Source organism: Pleurodeles waltl, chromosome 8, assembly GCF_031143425.1.
Source record: "Pleurodeles waltl isolate 20211129_DDA chromosome 8, aPleWal1.hap1.20221129, whole genome shotgun sequence".
In the NCBI taxonomy this organism is placed as follows: domain Eukaryota; kingdom Metazoa; phylum Chordata; class Amphibia; order Caudata; family Salamandridae; genus Pleurodeles; species Pleurodeles waltl.
The window spans coordinates 482,940,460-482,954,087 of NC_090447.1; positions in this window are offsets into that span (position 1 = coordinate 482,940,460).

Here is a 13,628-nt window from a genome sequence, read left to right on the forward strand (position 1 = left end):
TGTGGGTAGGCCTAGCGCCCGCAACAGCAATTGCCCCAAAACACAACGTGGACCCATCACATTTTCTCTAAGAGAACAGAGCTGTTTTTGGGAAAGTGCCTCGCTGTCAATTTTGACTTCTAGCTCAGCCAGCACCTAAGGAAACCTACCAAACCTGTGCATTTTTTAAAACTAAACATCTAGGGGAATCCAAGATGGGATGACTTGTGATGCTCTCGCCAGGTTCTGTTACCCAGAATCCTTTGCAAACCTCAAAATCTTGCCAAAAAATGCTTTTTCCTCACATTTCGGTGACAGAAAGTTCTGGAATCTGAGAAGAGCTACATATTTCCTTCCACCCAGCATTCCCCCGAGTCCCCCAATAAAAAGGGTACCTCACTTGTGTGGGTAGGCCTAGTGCTCGTGACAGGAAATGCCCCAAAACACAACATGGACACAACACTTTTCCCCAAAGAAAACAGAGCTGTTTTTTGCGATTTGGCCTCTAGCTCAGCAAGCACCTAGGGAAACCTACCAAACCTGTGCATTTTTTTAAACTAGACACCTAGGGAAATACAGGATGGGATGACTTGTGGGGTTCTCACCAGGTTCTGTTACCCAGAATACTTTGCAAACCTCAACATTTGGCCAAAAAACACTTTTTCCTCACATTTCGGTGACAGAAAGTTCTGGAATTTGAGAGGAGACACACATTTCCTTCCATCCAGGGTATCCCCAAGTCTCCCGATGAAAATGGTACCTAACTTGTGTGGGTAGGCCTAGTGTCTGCAAAAGCAAATGCCCCAAAACACTATCTGGGCACATCAAAATTATCAAATACAAAAGTACCTGTTCTTGTGTGGGGACCTGCGTTTTTGTTCCTGGGCTCAGCAACCATACAGGGAAACCTGCCACACCAATACATTTCTGAAAACTAGACACCTGAGGGAGTCCAGGGAGGTGTGACTTGCGTGGATCCCACAGTGTTTTCCTACCCAGAATCCTCAGCAAACCTAAAATTTAGCTGAAAAATCAAATGTTCCCACATTTCTGTGTGCGATCACCTCACCAGAACAAATTTCCTACCTCCCGACATTTCCCTCAGTCTCCCAGTAAAAATTATACCTCACTTGTGTAGGTGGTCCAAGTGCCTGTGACAGGGTTTAGACAAAAACATGTCAAAATTGAGGGAGAACCAAACCGGGCCCAAAAGGGCAGTTTGAAAAAAAAAAAATGTAGACTAACAAGTGGGGTAGAATTTTTATCGGTATAGATGAGACAATGCTGGGTGGTAGGAATTTTGTGGAATCCTGCAGATTCCGGAAGGTTCCATCACAAAAATGTGGAAAAATGTGTAATTTCCAGCAAAGTTGGAGGTTTTCAGGGCATTGTGGGTAAGAAAATGGTGCGGGGTGCATGTGAAGCACACCACCCTGGACTCACCCAGATGTTTAGTTTTCAGATGTGTCTAGGTCTTGTGGATTTTTCTACATGGCAGCGTCCCAAAGTCCAAAAAGTGCAGCCCTCACCATTCCAACGGGGAAGATTTTGAGCGTTAGCCAAGCTCTCATGGCCCAAGTGTAAAACCAAAACCCAAAATAATCAAATGTCCTCTTACTTGCCATGGGATAAGATGTTTTAGAGTGCGGGGGGACAGCTGAAAGACTGTTACCCCCTTCAGTTGGGGTGGGGGCATAACCATGTCCACACTGGTTGGTAGCCACCACCACACAATTTGTTTTTAATTCCCTGGCATCTAGTAGACTTTCTGCCCCCCTGGGGTGTGGATTAGGGGTAATTGACCCATCTGCCCACTGGTGGGCAGAACAACTCTGGCCCCATTTATTTAGGGTGGGGGTATGGCCATACCCCCACCCTCTTATTTTGAAAAAAAAATCTTCCCTGGTCTCTGGTGGGCTTTCTGGCCCCCTTGGAGACAGACGGGCCTTCCAAAAATAGGCCAATATCCCTCCAAACAAAACAAACACACCAATTCCTGGTGATTAAGTGGTTTTTGCCCCCAAGGGGAGCATAAATGGCCTAAAATAAATTACCCCCCCCCCCCAGGAGTGACACTTGCCTAAGAGGTCACTCCTCTTGCATGAAATTGGTGCAAAACAAAATCTCTGGTGCCTAGTTGTTTCTGCCCCCTTTGGGGGCAGATCGGCCTAATAAAAATAGGCCGATCCGCCCCCAAGGAGGGCAGAAATGGCCTAAAATAAATTTGCCCCCCAGGGGACCGACCCTTACCTAAGGGGTTGTTCCCCATATATAAAAAAATAAAGTAAAAAAATATATATATATATCCCTGGTGTCTAGGGGTTTCTGCCCCCCCTGGGGGCAGATCGGCCTAATTATAATAGGCCGAACTGCCCTCCGGGGGGTTGAAAAGGCCTAAGAATATTTTGCCACCCTGGGGAGCAGCCCTCCTAGGGGCTGTTCCCCTCATTCAATAATATTTTTTTTAAAAACCCTGGTGTCTACTGGTTTCTTCCGCCCTTGGGGGCAGATTGGCCTAATAAAAATAGGCCGATCTGCCCCCAAGGGGGACAGAAATGGCCTAAGAGTAATTTTGTCCCCCGAGGAGCGACCATTGTCTAAGGGGTCGCTCCCCACATATAAAAAAAAAAAACAAAAAAAAAAAAATTAGCCCTGGTGTCCAGTGATTTCTGCCCCCCTGGGGGCAGATCGGCCTAATTATAAATGCCCTAAAAATAAGTTGCGCCGCTGGGGAGTGGCCCTTTCCCAAGGGGCCACTCCCCTTATGCATACAAATAAAAACAACAACTCCCTGGTGTCCAGTGGGCATTTCTGCTACCTGCTTGCGATCGGGCAGCAGAAATGCTGAGAAAAACATCAAAGGAAAGGAAAGGAAAGGCCTTTCCTTTCCTTTGATGCCTTTCTCGGCCCCTCTACATGATTGGAGGTGATCTGCGCTGGAAGCTGAACTTCCAGTACGGAGGGGCAGGCCTCTGATGAGGTCAGCACGCGATCACGTGGTGACATCATCAGATGCCACGGCAGGGTTGGGGGAGAAGGGGTGGAAGCGATTACCCTTTCATCCCTGCACTGGCAGCGCCGAGGTGAGGTTCATGGGGGAGTACTAGCGCTCCCCCCCATGAGCCAGTCCAAGGACGTAACCGTTACGTCCTTGGTGCCTCAGCGCCGCAGCCAAGGACATAACCGTTACGTCCTTGGCTGCGAAGGGGTTAAGGGCGGTTATGTATGGGGCGAAGTTATAGGGTCATAAATCAGTTAATAACATCATGCACTTAGAAAATACATTCCTTAGGCAATTATTGAGTCTTCCCTCTAGTATGCCACTGGTCCCGTTAAGATTCGATTTGGGTCTTAGGCCCGTTTCGGAGACCATTTGCTTAAGGCCTCTTTTATTTTGGAAAAGCTTATAGGCTACTCCGGAACTAATGTCCTACAGACAGGGACAGGAGGAGATTTTAGAGTCTCTGGGTGCAGGGAAACTGCACTGGCTCCAGTACATCAGGGAAACTTTGAAAAGTATGGGCAAAGCTAGTATGTGGGAGCAGCCTGCAGAGACCTGTGTGTGAATCTCCAAGAAGGATTTTAATAAATGCTATGAAATGTATAAACTGTCTTCTGTTTTAACAAGTTCTACCCTCGGCTCCATGACCCATAGATTTTCAGTAAGGATTCTTATTCATCCGCGCCCGTTTTGGATGAAATCCAACCCTTCCTCTCCCGGAAGCTTTATTTACAGCTCAGACACGGATCTCTGCACTTCTGCACTTTCACAACTAATTGGAAAGAGCATGGACGATGCAGTGGGCTTGTCCTGTCTTATCTGTGGCCTAGTAGAAGAGCCAGAGGAGCATTTCCTTTTCTTCTGCCAGGCTTACAAGAAACCAAGATGCACATCGTTGGTCACACTCTGCAGGAATCTAGGTATAGTACAGCGCCATATGGCACTTAGGATCCTGACTACTGTAAACAGCACTTGACTGTCTTTGCTGTTTCTAGATATTTATTCTTGGCTTGGAGCATTAGGAAATGATATGTGTGACTATTGCACAGGCTTTACTGTGACATTAACTTTATGGTTCTAGTTTTAACTATCATTTATTCATCTGCTCTTTTAGCTTTTTAATATTATCAAAAGTAGACATTCGTTTTTAAGGAATTTGCAGTGTTGCTTTTATGTAGAGATCTGATTTATGAATCATGTAATCTATAGTGATTTGTTTATTGATATGCACTTTTATGTCTTTGAGCCGAAATAAAGGAATTAAACAGAAACTGCCACTAGACAAAACTTCGCTCTTTCTTTGGCAGAAACATTAATCAGCAGTTATCTTGACATTTTCATTGTTGCCTGAAAATTGATGGACACACTAGTAACTCTGCACTAGGTGCTTTTAAACTTATCTTATTTCTAAACATGGCTTCCTTCCCACCAGTTTAGCTCCAGGTGTGGCTGCACCAGCCACACTGCCCTAGAGACAGCCTTGGTTAAACTAAAGACAATAGTAAAGAATACAAATTAGCTTATGGAGCTAAGACCCCCAAAGTATTTTTAGTGTCTGTGTTTGCTTGGCAGGGAGTGAATTCCAACAGCTCTCCCAAACCATACAGACTGTCAGTACTACCAGGATAAACATAACCTGAAGGCAGACCTCCATCTTATTCTGTATCCTTTAAAAGGACAATATTTACACATCGTATAGACTCCCAGTTATGAACACACAAACACTGCACCCAACCAAACAAATTAAAGGGAGAGTAAAGAATGCTAGCTGTGGGGCACTGAATTAATTTTACATGGGATGTCAGTAGTGGCCAAGTTCCAGATCTGTGTGTTGAACTATCTTCAGAAAATGTCATTTTTTAAATGTGCAGCAGAGTTCTTAGCTTGTTGTAGACTTCTATGTTCCTTGGAAATCTTTTTCATTTGACTGAATTTCAAATCAGGCTCCAACCATGTAAAAAAATCAGAAAAGGAGTAGAAAAAGTTGGACACAAAATTAGAGTGCGGACAATTAACTTAGGCTGACAAAGTTGAACGAATTGTCTGAAGTGCACCTTCCTTTTAACATTGGCACAGCTGGGCAGCAAGATGAGCTGAGTAGTTGGTGTCGAGCTCCAACCACTTAGGCCCTCATTCCGACCCTGGCGGTTTCAAACCGCCAGGGTGGAGGGCAGAGGAAGCACCGCCAACAGGCTGGAGGTGCTTCCCGGGCCATTCTGACCGCGGCGGTAAAGCCGCGGTCAGAAAAGGGGAACCGGCGGTTTCCCGCCGGTTTCCCGCCGGTTTTCCCCTGGTCCAGGGAATCCTCCATGGCGGCGCTGCTTGCAGCGCCGCCATGGGGATTCCAACCCCCTTCCCGCCAGCCTGTTCCTGGCGGTTTACACCGCCAGGAAGAGGCTGGCGGGAACGGGTGTCGTGGGGCCCCTGGGGGCCCCTGCACTGCCCATGCCACTGGCATGGGCAGTGCAGGGGCCCCCTAACAGGGCCCCACAAAGATTTTCAGTGTCTGCTTTGCAGACACTGAAAATCGCGACGGGTGCCACTGCACCCGTCGCACCCCTGCAAATGCGCCGGCTTCCTGTTTGCAGGGGCTTTCACCGCTGGGCCGGCGGGCGATCTTTTGGAGATCGCCTGCCGGCCCAGCGGGAAAGTTGTAATGACCCACGCGGTCATTTGACCGCGGTGCGGTCTTTTGGAGGTTTCCGCCCGGCGGGCGGTGCCCGCCGCCCGCCGGGGTCGGAATGACCCCCTTAGTCTCCTACAGCTGAATGAAAGAAATACACACATGCTGTTAGATGTGAAAATCTGCTAATGCGACCTGTCGATAAGTGTATGAGTGTGCACACCCTGGTATTAGGATAGAGGCAGTGTTTATCTTGAGCTAGTGGTTGTAGGAATGGATACCTCACAGCACACCTACATTTGTACCCGTAAATCCCACATCTCCCTACCATGATACAAGGGTGCCTACATTGGACTGTAGCAGCTGAACTTCTACCAGTGCACTGGTAGAGGCCTGAAATGCATAATATTAAGGAGACATGGGACTTTGCAGGGCTGGACTGGTGAGGCAGGGCATGCAATAAATCACCTCATGCCGTGTCCTGTCCCACAGGTGTCTGTAAGCTTGTTGCATACACCCGAATACGTCCCATAAAACTGTGCCACACTGTGCATATGACCCACACACACATACGTATACTAGCCAGGAATTGGCAAGAACAACAATTTATGGAAGGGAGGTATTCCAAGGCCAAGGGAGTGAGATTCACATGCAACACACAGAGCAAACCATCTGTCTCATGGCACACAACACACAAAATAGGTACACATTTAGACAACATCACTCTTCTGAGGGTCTAATGTAATGGTACTAAGGAACATATATTGACAACACCACATATTCTGCATAGGTGAACTGCCAGATCAGAAAAGAATCAACAATCACCAGGTCCCTGAGGCACAACCCATGACTGGAAACTGCACCACTACACACCAATACAAAGACAACCATGCATTCAAAGAGGAACATACATGCTAGACCTGACAGCCTTAGGGCGGTCACCCCTAACTGTTTGCCCGTCTCCCTCCACTTTTTAGACACTGTTTTTGATAGATTTATGACTCTGCACACTTTACCACTGCTAACCAGTGCTAAAGTGCATATGCCCTCTCCTTTAAAACATGGTGACATTGGTTCATACCCAGTTGGCTTATTTAATCTACTTGTAACACCCCAGTAAAGTGCACTACATGTGCCCAGGGCCTGTAGATTAAATGCTACTAGTGGGCCTGCAGCACTGATTGTGCCACCCACATAAGTAGCCCCTTAACCATACTTCAGGCCTTCCATTGCAAGGCCTGTGTGTGCAGTTTTACTGCCAATTCGACTTGGCATTTAAAAGTACTTGCCAAGCCTTAAACTCCCCTTTTTCTACATACAAGTCACCTCTAAGGTAGGCCCTAGATAACCCATAGGGAAGGGTGCTATGTGGGGAAAAGGCAGGACATGTAGCTGTGTAGTTTATATGTCCTGGTAGTGTAAAACTCCTAAATTTGTTTTACACTGCTGTGAGGCCTGCTTCTTTCATAGGCTAACATTAGGGATACCCTCATATACTGTTTTAGTGACAGATTCTCATCTAAAAGGAGTAACAAGGTAGTTCATATTTACTATGGCCAGAATGGTAATACAAAATCCTGCTAACTTGTGAAGTTGGATTTAATATTACTATTTTAGAAATGCCACTTTTAGAAAGTGAGCATTTCTCTGTATCCTTCTGTGCCTTACAATCCACATCTGGCTGGGTTAGTTGATATCTCCCTTGTGAATTTCACTCAGACAACCCCAAACACAGGATGCTCAGTCACACCTGCACACATTTGAATACTGAATGGGACTTCGTGGACTGGGAGGGTGGAGGGTCTGACTCTTACATGTCAAAGGACAGTGGCCTGCCCGCAAACAATGGACTTCCAAACCCCCTACTGGGACCCTGGTAGACAGGATGGAACTGAAAGGGGACCTGGTGCACTTTTAAGCCACTCATTCAAGTCTCCCCCACTTCAAAGGCACATTTTGGTAATTGAACGGGGCATCTGACCCTACCAACTCAGGCACTTCTTGACAAGATACCTACTACGAAAGGAACTCTGAACCAGAACCTGCAACATGCTAAAAGTAGCTGCCTGGCTGCCCAAAGGACTCACCTGACTGCTTTGCTGAAAAGGACTGCTGCCTTGCTGTTGCCCTGCTACCTTGCTGTCCTCTGGCTCTGCTGAGAAGTGCTCTCCAAGGGCTTGGATTGAGCTTGCCTCCAGTTTTCTGAAGTCTCAGGGCGAAAAATACTTCATCTCTGCAAAGAACTCCTTGTGCGGTGAAATTCTGACGCACAGCCTGCCAGAAACAATGCACAACCTGCATTTCACTGACAAAATCACTGCACGCCAAATCAGAATGACGTAGCCCAGGTCTTAAGTAGAGATCGACGCAGTGTCAGCATTGCACAGCCCACTGGATCGATGCATAGCCGAGCCGGAATGACGCAGCCCAACTTACCGTGAAAAGAACTGACACAGCACCTGCCGAGCGACGTAAATTGCCCCACATCACCCACCAGATCGACTCAGCTCCTGTGTCTTCGTCCTACACGCCCACGATTTCTCTGCATCATCCAACGGGCATCCAAATACCCCGCAACCTAAAGAGGATCCAAGTCTGTGCGACAGAAATCGGCGCAAGGCCTTGGCTGCGTGAAAAAAATTGACACAGCGTCTGTGTGCACCTGGAGAAAACGACACACACCTCCCTGTTTTCCACGCATCTCCTCCTCTGCAGTCCCTTGCGAATAATTTAGAAGCAAACCAGGTACTTTGTGCTTGCAAGAGACACATTGCTTTTTAAGATCTAAAGACTCTTTTTATCATTTTCGAATATGATATTTCAATGTGTACTTATCAAATCTTGATCGTATTTGACCAGCAATTATTCAGATAAATATTATATATTTTTCTAAACCTGTGTGGTGTATGTTTGTGGTGCTATACTGTGTTATTGCATGATTTATTACACAAATACTTTACATAATGCCTTCTAAGTTAAGCCTGACTGCTCAGTGCCAAGCTACCATAGGGTGGGCGCAGGGTAATTTGGATTGTGTGTGACTTACCCTGACTAGAGTCTAGATACAAAATAACACTGCATTGGTCAATTCAAACTACAAACCTGACACCCATACACACACCACACCCACACCACTATAAAACACACACCCACATTACGCACAACCCTTTATGACTAGAAATAATTGCCAACAGAGAGAGACAGAAAGAGCACCCACACAACCAGAGCCACATAACACCATCACCTATACACCACCCACGCACCTTACATCACACACCCCAACACATCACCCCATACACCCATACCACTCACACTACACCCATGGAACCGCAACGACACCCCAGGATCTCATAGGAAGAGCTAAGGATCATGGTGGAGGAAAGCATCCAGGTAGAGCCACAGCTATTTGGATCACAGGTGCAGCAGATATTCATTGCTAGAAAGATGGAGCTATGGTGAAGAATCGTGGACAGGGTCAGTGCCAAGGGACAGCACCCAAGAACAAGGGATGACATCAGGAAGAGGTGGAATGACCTACGGTAGAAGGTATGTTCCATGGCAGCTAGACACCAGCTCGCAGTACAGAGGACTGGCGGTGGACCCCCACTTCCTCCCCCACAACTTACAACTTGGGCGGAACAAGTCTTGGCAATACTGCATCCTGAGGGCCTGGCAGGAGTAGGAGGAGGAGTGGACTCTGGTAAGTCAACTCTCTATTACTAACACCCACCTTCCTACATGCCATCACATACCCCCACCCTCATCCTCACTCCCATTACCCCACCATCTGCCACATACCCCACCATCACAACCCACTCATCCCAATACCAAGCCCTGCATGCAATTCCAATGCATGGACACCCCTCCAGACTTGCATGGACACCTATCACCACTGCATGTACACTGGAGAGAATCACCTAGCCCACCAAATAATAACTCACACAAGGCAAATCTGCCAGGGTAATAACAACCATAGAGGGCAACACACCCATGTACAATATGTCACTCACCGAAAACAATATCACTGCAATTACATCCCCACAGGCATCCCAGCCAATGTCACCAGAGAAGAGGTGCCAGCAACATCCAGTCCCCCCACAGAAGAGGCCCACAGTGATGACAGCAGCTCTGCTCGCCTGGATCTGGATGACGAACCTGGTCCTTCAGTGATCTCCGGACAGTCGGTTACCCAGGCACAGTCTCACACCACCACAGAGCCTCCCCCCTCAGGAAATACCACCAGATCACCCACCCAGCGGGCCCATACCTCTGTCCCCAGGACACGTCAATTAGCAGTCTGTCAACCACTACAGGTACCCCAGGCCACCCCACAAACACAGGATGATCAGGGACCTGGGGTCAGTGGCAGTGGGCACACAGTTCAGGGGACAGAGGCACAGGACTACAGGGAAGCTGGGAGGACTGCTGTGCGACATGGGGAGGTCAGGCCCAGGGAACCAACTCTCCAGGAGGCCCTCACCGTGATCCTGGGAGCATACCAACATTCCCAGGATACGCTGGGCCAGATACTGGACAAGTTGCAGGAGAACATGCAGCTGCAGGAGGTACATCGACACCACCCTGGTCTCCATTGCAGGGGTGCTGGCAGACATGGCCAACAGTATGAGGGAGGCAGTGGCACACCACCGGGCCCCTGACCTAGCCAAACCGCTGAACAGCCCTCCTCCTCCGCTGCCGCTAGTGGACAGGAGGCCCTGCCACAGGAACAACAGGCCACCAGCACCCCTACCCTGCAGAAGGAGAACCACCCCGCAAACATTCCCTGCGATCCAGACAGAAGCCAGAGACTATTGCCAAGACCTCTGCCAGGAAATAAGACTCTCCTGATTGTCACCCTTGTGTCCCACTCAGTCACCCTGTCCACCTTGAACTGCCATTGCTCCCCTTCCTATGCCCCCTTGGACAATGCACCTGTGATACAAATAGACTGGACTCTATCCTGGACTTTCCTCCATCATCACTCCAGCCCATTGCACTTCTCCCTCTACTTCTTAGCACTTAAATAAACATCCTTTGAAAAAATGTATGGAGTATGTCAAATGATTTAAGTATGTATCCGTTTAACAAGGTTTAAACATTACAATTCAACTGTACAGTAATGTATACATAGGAAAGACCTGTAGTTGGATGCAGTGAACACACTAGGAACGATAGTGGGGCACCAACCTCTGCAAAAAGAGTTGCCAAAGGGTACAGTGAATGGCCATAGAAGTGGGAAATCACAGCCTGCCAGTGACAATGTCAAACACAAAACTGTCAATTAAATGTAAAGTTACACTGTCTTACCTGTGTGTCATAGGAAGTATTGATGAATAATTGCACTTCTGTTGTCCTCATCCTCATCCTCTGCTTCCTCATCTTCACTGTCCACAGGGTCCACTGCTGCCACATGGCCATCTCCAGCCTTCTCTTCCTGCAGAAAAGGCACCTGGCGACACAAGGCAAGGTTGTGCAACATACAGCATGCCACGATGATCTGGCAGACCTTCTTGGGTGAGTGGCACAGGGGTCCACCTGTTAGATGGAGGCAACCAAACCTAGCCTTCAGGAGGCCAAATGTCCTCTCTATATTTCTTCTTGTTCACCCATGTGCCTCATTGTAACGTTCCTTTGCCCTTGTTCTGGCATTCCTCACAGGGGTCAGTAGCCATGAGAGGTTGCTGTAACCAGAGTCACCTGCAAATATCGAGGGACAACTGTTAGCCACACACCAACCGTTAGGGCCCACACAACACCCATACACCAAAATATACTGGGTGGGAACCAGGGCTCACCTATTAGCCACACTCTGTGCCTCTGAAGTTGAGCCATCACATTTGGGATGCTGCTATTCCTCTCGATAAAGGAATCATGCACATACCCAGGATACTTTGCATTGATGTGGGAGATGTACTGGTCCACCAGACACACTATGTGCACATTCATGGAGTGACAGCTCTCTCGATTTCTGAACACCTGTTCATTTCGGCGGGGGGGACAAATGCAGTATGTGTTCCATCAATTGCCCCAATAATGTTGGGGATATATCCCATTGCATAGAAATCAGCTTCAATGCGGCCAAATCCTCCACCTGGGGGAAAAACGATTTAGCTGCACATGTGTTTAATCAGGGCAGACAACACTCGGTCAGCACTATTGAGAACATTGGCTGAGACATTCCTGCTGCCAAGCTCACTGTCACTTGGAAGGAGCCAGTTGCCAGGAAATGGAGCACTGATAGGACTTGCACAAGTGGAGGGATCCCAACGGGGTGACGGATAGCAGAGATTAGGTCAGGCTCCAAATGGACATACAGCTCCATGATTGGGGCCCTGTCAAATCCATAGGTTAGGATAATGTGCCTGTCCTCCATTGTTGCAAAGTCCACCAGGGGTCTGTACACGTGGAGATGTCTCCATCTCCTATTCATCCGCAGCGGTTGAAAACTATGGGATAAAATAGTGAGCAGCTGGTCATTATCTCAACATTCCAACCTCTACAGTTCAATGAATGTTGTGATTGTAACAGTATTTTGTTGGAGATGTCCAAATGGTGAAATTGTGCACTGTGACACAGTAAGGGACCATGGCCTTCACCCCCCCTGAACTGGCGTGTGCCTGTCTTATATGGAGGGACAGTTGGATGTGGGGTACTTCCACTGAGGTTGTGCGCCGTTGCGGGAGGTGGTCGAGAACCGCTGTGCAACTCCTCATTGGTTAACATTGGGCCCTATGGAGTACAGTGGCCAATGGTGATGTATGCCGGCGGTGACAGTATGCACCATTGCGGATATCACCACTATTTTCTATCTAATCCCTCACTTGCTACCTGACCTTCAGCAGGAGAGGACCTACACTGCATGTGCTGCTGTGACATGTGTCTGGAACTGACCATGGCTTGTGTGACTGGGGAAAGGGCCCATGCCTTCACCTCGGCGGAGTTGGAGCGAGTGATGGATGGGGTCTTACCCCAGTACCAACTGCTGAATGGGCCTCCAGACCAACGGATGAGTACACCGTGAGTACGATGCATGGGGAAGGAATGCATGGAGTGCTGTGTGTGAAGACCTCATGTAGGGGTGCCCCGGGTAGCTTGCAGCATGTATGGTGGGCCATGTCTGTGCTAATGGGGATGGGAAGGGGCATGGTGGGCCATGAATGTAACAGGCAGGATGGTCGGACTAATACCATTCCCTGTTTCTATTTCCCTGCAGGTCAGCACCCATCAAAAGAAGGGTATATGGCGTGCCATCGTCAAGGACATGCGGACCCTGGGGGTCTACGGCAGGCAGAGCACCCACTGTCAGAAACGGTGGGAGGACCTGAGACACTGGGCATGGAAGACGGCAGAGGCCCATCTGGGGATGGCCTCCCAACGAGTAAGGGGTGCCTGTCGAACTCTGACCACCCTGATGGCCCACATACTGGTGGTGGCCTATCCAGAGCTAGATGGGCGCTTAGGGTCATCACAGCAGCCCCAAGGGGTGAGTACAGTACCCTTCATTACTACTTACGCCTGGTCGGGTGGTACCTGGGTGGGGGGTGTGGGCCCTGTGTGGGGCCCTAGACCAGGCCTGGCATTGTAAGGTAGGTCCCATGTTGGGCAGGGTCCTGATGTGAAAGTACTCCAACCAATATAGTAGGCATCCACTACTGAGCAGGGGTCTCTGGGTCTCAGGTATGCTACAATTGGCATTAGTTGTCCCTATCCATGGGCTGGTGACTAGCATTGTGACTGGTAGTGCATTGCCTAGTGCGTAGGGCTGTTCCCTGTGTGTGAGTGTGTTGTGTACACCAACAGTGGTGTTGTTGGCGCCATTGACCAAGTGTACCCTTTGTATTTTGCCCCCCTTTTTGTTTTGTCACCCTGTCCTTATGTGCATTAGCATCATCTGGGGGAGGAGCAGAGGCATTGACGACAGAGGGAGCTGCATTTCACAGGACCCAGGAGGCCGAATCCACTGAGAGTGAGGGCACCAGTAGGACGGAGGGTGAGGGGAGCACCAAGGCGACAGGAGGGGACAGT